The sequence below is a fragment of the Papaver somniferum genome, chromosome 7 (genome assembly GCF_003573695.1).
Source record: "Papaver somniferum cultivar HN1 chromosome 7, ASM357369v1, whole genome shotgun sequence".
Taxonomy (NCBI): domain Eukaryota; kingdom Viridiplantae; phylum Streptophyta; class Magnoliopsida; order Ranunculales; family Papaveraceae; genus Papaver; species Papaver somniferum.
In genome coordinates, this window is record NC_039364.1 from 74902910 (window position 1) to 74909190 (window position 6281).

Below are 6281 nucleotides of genomic sequence, written 5' to 3' on the forward strand. Positions count from 1 at the left end.
AGTTATTCAAGACTAACCGAACTAATATTTAAATAGCCAGGTCCTAATATCGTGTTTAGTTAGCCTGGTCATAATAGTCGGGATCGTTAGGAACGACTTAGTGCTTAGTTGGGGACTGCGCTCCGGGAGTTTTGTTGACCTATCAAATTAGTCGTAGGCTTACGTCCCCTGCCGTGGATTAGAAAATCTAGGGTCCAGTATAATCTCTGTATTAAAATAGTTGTGTATTGGTTGAAATCTAAAGGTTGAGCGTATTAGTTGTGATTTGGTAGAAATCTCAAGGTTGAGCGTATAAGTTAGTCGGCGCGTGTGGCCCACTGTACCGTTGGTCCGATCAAATTAGCGGGGACTGCCCCTGAAATTATTTAAGGTCAGTTGTTTTTTTAATAAGGAAATTAAGTTAAACATGAACAAAAACAAAGGAGACCATAAAGTGATTAACATCTTCACATAAACACAATCAAGTTTAGTCTTTTTTTTTTCTTTGCAGTTTGACGTTTCTAGTGTCATGGTCTTGGGTCTCTTGCCTAATTAGATCCTACACTGGGGTAAAGCTTTTATAAGGTCGAGATTCTGCTTTTGTTAATAACTTCATATGTAGAGTCAATTTATGTTTTCACTTTTGTTAATAACTTCATAAAAGAAAACAAAATTTTCACTTTGTGAATGAATACGTGGATTCAATTTATGTTTTCCTCGTTATAAAGTACACGTCAGTTTTGCATGAAATGGTGTTTGCCCGTCGACAAACCATTGAGCCTGACTTCCTTGATGGAGAAAAAGGACAAAAACGATCAGGATGATACCAACAATCAGGAGGCCAACATCATAAATGTTGTTTAACCCCTTCTTATAGACAGACTTCAGTTTCTTGAAATTCTTAATCATCACCATTTCTCACTTGAATAGAACAATAGGCACCGTCTACATCAATTAATTTTTCTGCCACACAAATTCAAAACCAAACAATATTCTCGACAATCCATACTCCCTACGTACTCTTCTTGACTTTTCAGACTCCAGAATAGTCTGTAATCTCCTCCGTTTATATCAATCTAATCAATGGCAGTAACCAAGATTAATCCACTGTTTGTCAGCTGATAAAACTTGTCCCATTTCTCACTATCTCTGTGCAAACTCAAAAACAGGTGAAAATCCGTCTTTCAATTCTTTATCGAATTCCCCAATATTATACAATCTTCTCAGTCCATGACCCCAAGATCCACTTGATACTTCAATCAACCACTGACAGCAAACTTGTTTCTTCCCCAACTTCTTATGTTCTCTTACCGTTCACTTCTTGTTTTCTTTAAAGTAGAACTTACACTGGCTAAGTAGAGTGCACCCCAGCAAAAAACTCCACTGGTTTCTTGTTGTTTCCTACACCGCCTTACAACAAACGGAGAATCTAACAACCAATAACTATGCATTAGAAAGCAACCATGTAAATTTAAACGCATAGAAGATTTATAACATCTGATATCTTGCACTACTACAAAAAAGAACTGCAGAGAACCTAATGGCAAGGTTCTTTTCTTTTTAGAAAAAAAAAATGTTAGCACCACCTCACAATAAGGTGCATCCCAGGAACTATCATGCATCCAAGAAAAAAATTATCCACAAAAATCTCCTCACTCTCCTAGTTTATTTATAATCAATTTCTATAAGTTATATCAAAGGAGTAGAAATCAATATGTTCAAGATACCAACAAAATTAGCACATCCGGTGTTAAATGTTATCCAACTGGACAGGTTCTCCGAGTAAATTAGTTAAAAATGCAAGGATAACACGATATGGATGTGGTCTAGAAATCATACTTGGTCTTGGAACTCTCATAAGTTCCCAGAAGCATTATGGTCCTCGAGGGAATTAATATTCTCAGTAGGCTGTGTTCTAAAGTACCAAAAAACATTAACAACGAAAAGTTATTTTCTGAAATATTCTCAAGTCATATTCGCTTCTAACTGATTTGCTCCTAATGACACCAACACTCCTTCAATTCCTTCGCTAATAATACAATCTATTCCATAAACCATATAAACCCATTCAAGCACATCACCACAACATGTAAGGTTTCACTCATGTATAACTAATATTTCCATCTTCCCAGAGTGAGAGTAATATATATCCTACGTATCTGCTCTAATCATTGAATCATTGCTACAGGAAGGAACATAATACCGAGGTATGGGGTGATTAGCAGCGATCACATCCAATCCCTGAAAGTGGACCAAGCTCAGCCAATTCACTGCAAAATAATATGGAGAAACCAACCAAAGTTAGCTTGGTGCAACATTCTATAAATATCAACCAACTTAATGAAAGAAGAAAAATTCACCTATTAATTACCGATGGAAAAAAGTGTAAGGAACCTTCAAAATTTTGTAGCATTAGCACACTTGCTAGCTAGACCAAGATAGACAATCATTTAAATACATTGTTGTCGGCTAAGTTTGAAGAAGCCATACATACATGCAATGAAACTCAAGAAAATTCTATTATACCTATTTTCCCCCTATTCTAAGAAACTGTACTTGTACATTAGCAGACAACTCCACTAAACCAAAAGTGGAGGAACTACCAAACCAATTTACTATTGAGCTCACATTATTACAGCGAGCATGTTTCACTCAAATGGTGGTGCCATCTGTGGGAGTTGAACCCACGATGACATGGTTGACAACCATGTGCTCTGCCATTTGAGCTAAGACACCAAGTATAATTTCCTAATATAAGTGGGATTAAATATAGAGATACTTAAGCCATATCATTCATAGGCATAAAGGGTTAGAAAGCAGATAATTTACCTTCAACTTACTTATTGCAGGTACGCAGTATCTTTAGAAACAAAGTCAGGAACATCCTTTCACATCATTTGTGATATTTCACACCAAGTAATGAAGTCAGCTAGAACAAAGTTTATCGTTTTTATTTCCTACGTCAGTACAGCCACATAACTACCACAACGATGCCCACAACGACGATTACTGCACTTCAACTTGTCAGAGATAACAGTTGGAGGTTCAATAGCTCGTCCACATTCAACATCCCCCAACGCAAAATCATTTCATGAGGTCTATGTTACTTTTTTTGTCTAGTACACTATCGAAGTCGGCAATGGTATCTCTCCCTTCAATTTGCCAATAAAAAATCACATCATTTCCCCAAAAGAATTTTGTTGGAAAATCATCAGTTGCATTGTCCAGAAGATAGGATTAATAAGAATCTAAGGTACAATGAACCAAAGTTCCTTCAAGCATGTGGCCCACTATTATTGTAAGTTATGAGCAACTGTACATTATTTGATCATAATATTTAGAAAAAAAACTGAATATAAATATGCTCAAATATTAAGAGTCTTGCTTGGGTGGAATTCGACCCAACAACTCATCCCCATCATATTACCTGATATAACAGTAACATGTGAACAAAATGCATCTATGACTTGAATGTTATAAAGTTAAAATGTGAAACGTCTATTATATTTAAGTACCAAATATTCAATCTGTTTTTTTTTTTTCAGTTTCCTAAATATCCAGGATTATCAAATAGTTTGAAGTTGTTTAGAAATTGACCCATAATGTACGACATGATAAGGATTGCTCAATCTGAATATGTACGCAAGAATATAACCATTTCATAAGATACTCAAAACAAAAAACTGATCTAACAAAAAACTTAGTTAATCACACACCTTTCTTCTTTTATCTATCTCAATTTTAGCTCAAGATTTGGACAATTCAAAGCAAATTGCAAACTTTTATTCGAATGAGTAACATTCCACATTCCATAAGGTTATTTCAGTGTCAACAGGTATCAAAAAGAACGTTAAACAATAAATTACCTTTAGGTAAGTACACATCTGGAAATTGTGTTATACTTAATTTTCGCTGGTGATAAATAACAAATTAAACAAAGCCTAAATCAGTAACCTATTGGATTGCTGGGTCTGAACTCTCTTCGGGAGATAATGACCTCTGCTGTGAACAATTGAAGTAGTGTTGGTTTGATCGATCAATAAACCCAGATTAGGAATTTTACAAACATATGGCCCACTATTATTGTAAGTTATGAGAAATTGTACATCATTTGATCATAATATTTAGAAAAAAATCTGAATATAAATATGCTCAAATATTAAGAGTCTTACTTGGGTGGAATTCGACCCAACAGCTCATCCCCATCGTATTACCTGATATAACAGTAACATGTGAGCGAAATGCATCTATGACTTGAATGTTATAAAGTTAAAATGTGAAACGTATACTATATTTAAGTACCAAATATTCAATCTGTTTCTTTTTTTCAGTTTCCTAAATATCCAGGATTATCAAATAGTTTGAAGTTGTTTAGAATTGACCCATAATGTACGACATGATATGGATTGCTCAATCTGAATATGTACGCAAGAATAGAACCATTTGATAAGATACTCAAAACAAAAAACTGATCTAACAAAAAATTAGTTAATCACACACCTTTCGTCTTTTATCTATCTCGATTTTAGCTCAAGATTTGGACAATTCAAAGCAAATTGCAAACTTTTATTCGAATGAGTAACATTCCACATTCCATAAGGTTATTTCAGTGTCAACAGGTATCAAAAAGAACGTTAAACAATAAATTACCTTTAGGTAAGTACACATCTAGAAATTGTGTTATACTTAATTTTCGCTGGTGATAAATAACAAATTAAACAAAGCCTAAATCAGTAACCTATTGGATTGCTGGGTCTGAACTCTCTTCGGGAGATAATGACCTCTGCAGTGAACAATTGAAGTAGTGTTGGTTTGATCAATCAATAAACCCAGATTAGGAATTTTAAAAACCATATAACAGTAAAAAGAATGTGAACACATACAAAATCAGAGAACCCAATTGATAAATCTGACACCATGGTGTTTGTATCCCAACACCAATCTGCGAATGTTTTCAGCTATAATAAGAAAAAAGCGAATGTTTTCAGCTATAATAAGAAAAGAAAAAAAAGTAAATCAATAACAAAATTAGTTCTGAGAACCTAATTATGAAACCATACTAAATATTTGTCTGGCATATAGATGAAGTATTATAGAGGTTTCAAAGAAAGACGAACCTTGGACTTGCAAAATTCAATCTTGTCGAAATTTTCAACTCAAGTAAACATGCCATCTACTAAATCCAGTCTCATCTTTCGATCTAGCTATAGCATTCACATCCAAATTGGATTATCAAATTATTGTAAACACCCATAATGAAAATATACACTAAAGTAGACTGATTCCATAATGAAATCACTACATAAGAATCTACAATAGTAAATACACATGTGAAACTGATTTGTGAAATTCCATATTAGAAATCTAAGATTAAGTTGAACCAAAAGGAGTAGTTAAGGTTATACCTTATTCAATCCACGTCCACATCTTCTTTCCATATTATTGAGTGAATTAGGATCACCGGAGCCAGAGAAAAGTTCATATTGAGTGAATTAGGATCAACGGAGCCAGAGAAAAGTTCTTCGCCTGTATAATCTCTTTAGTTGCGTACCCAACCTCAAGAAAAGAAATCAACACCAATTCATCTAATGGAAAACGATATTTGTAAATGAACTCATCCCAATACTGTAATCAACAAAATAATAATAACTGAAAGTTCCACAATAAATACAACTGACTCTCAGAATAAATAAGAATCAATAAAAAAATCCAAGAATTGGAGAATAATGTTAACAGAAGATTTGGATTACCTTAAACAGGAACCAATGAAAGAGAATTTGGATCGTTTTGAGCTCTCTTAATTGTTGTTTCAATTTCAGACCTCTTCAAAGAGCTACATAAGAACAATCGAGCCATATAAGACTCAGAAAATGTCCCTGAAAAATTATTGAAAGAACATCGAAAGGTATCTAAAGTATTCATATAATCTTATAGATGTCAAGAGTCCCTTTTATGGATCTCCGTGTAGAAAACAAATTCGTACGAATTGTGAAACCCTTAGTCCTTATTCGCACTCCATCCGTAGCTTTTCCTACCTTCCGAATTAAAACTCTTAGGTTTAATTCGTGTTTATTAGGGACTTTTAGATCATTCATGACCGTCGAAATCAAAACTCCATCCAGAAGCTAGTGACTGCCGGATGACCCTTTCCGATGAATCATGTCCACTGATTGACTCTTTGATCAAGGAGACAAACACCACTATTTTTTATTCAAGTGATTATAATTTTTGTTTTTAATTTATTTAATAATTTCTAAATATAAATCAATATTTAACCTAGTCAACGTAGCTCAATGTCTAGT

At 34.1% G+C, this 6281-nt stretch overlaps 1 long non-coding RNA gene across 5 annotated transcripts; it reads right to left on the bottom strand.

Annotated features, from left to right (window-relative positions):
• Nucleotides 1-662: 662 nt before the first annotated feature.
• Nucleotides 663-6066, bottom strand: LOC113297655. 5 transcript variants are annotated; one of them, XR_003333575.1, is made up of 9 exons: nt 5963-6066; nt 5730-5812; nt 5385-5564; nt 5097-5183; nt 4863-4937; nt 4152-4762; nt 2809-3131; nt 2183-2249; nt 663-1408 (listed from the first exon to the last, which is right to left on the bottom strand). It is a non-coding gene; the product is annotated as an uncharacterized LOC113297655 (long non-coding RNA). The 5 variants fall into 5 exon arrangements; XR_003333576.1 differs by having other exon boundaries at nt 4152-4193; nt 4718-4762; nt 5730-6066; XR_003333574.1 differs by having other exon boundaries at nt 5385-5535; nt 5730-6066.
• Between the last annotated feature and the right edge of the window lie 215 nt (nt 6067-6281).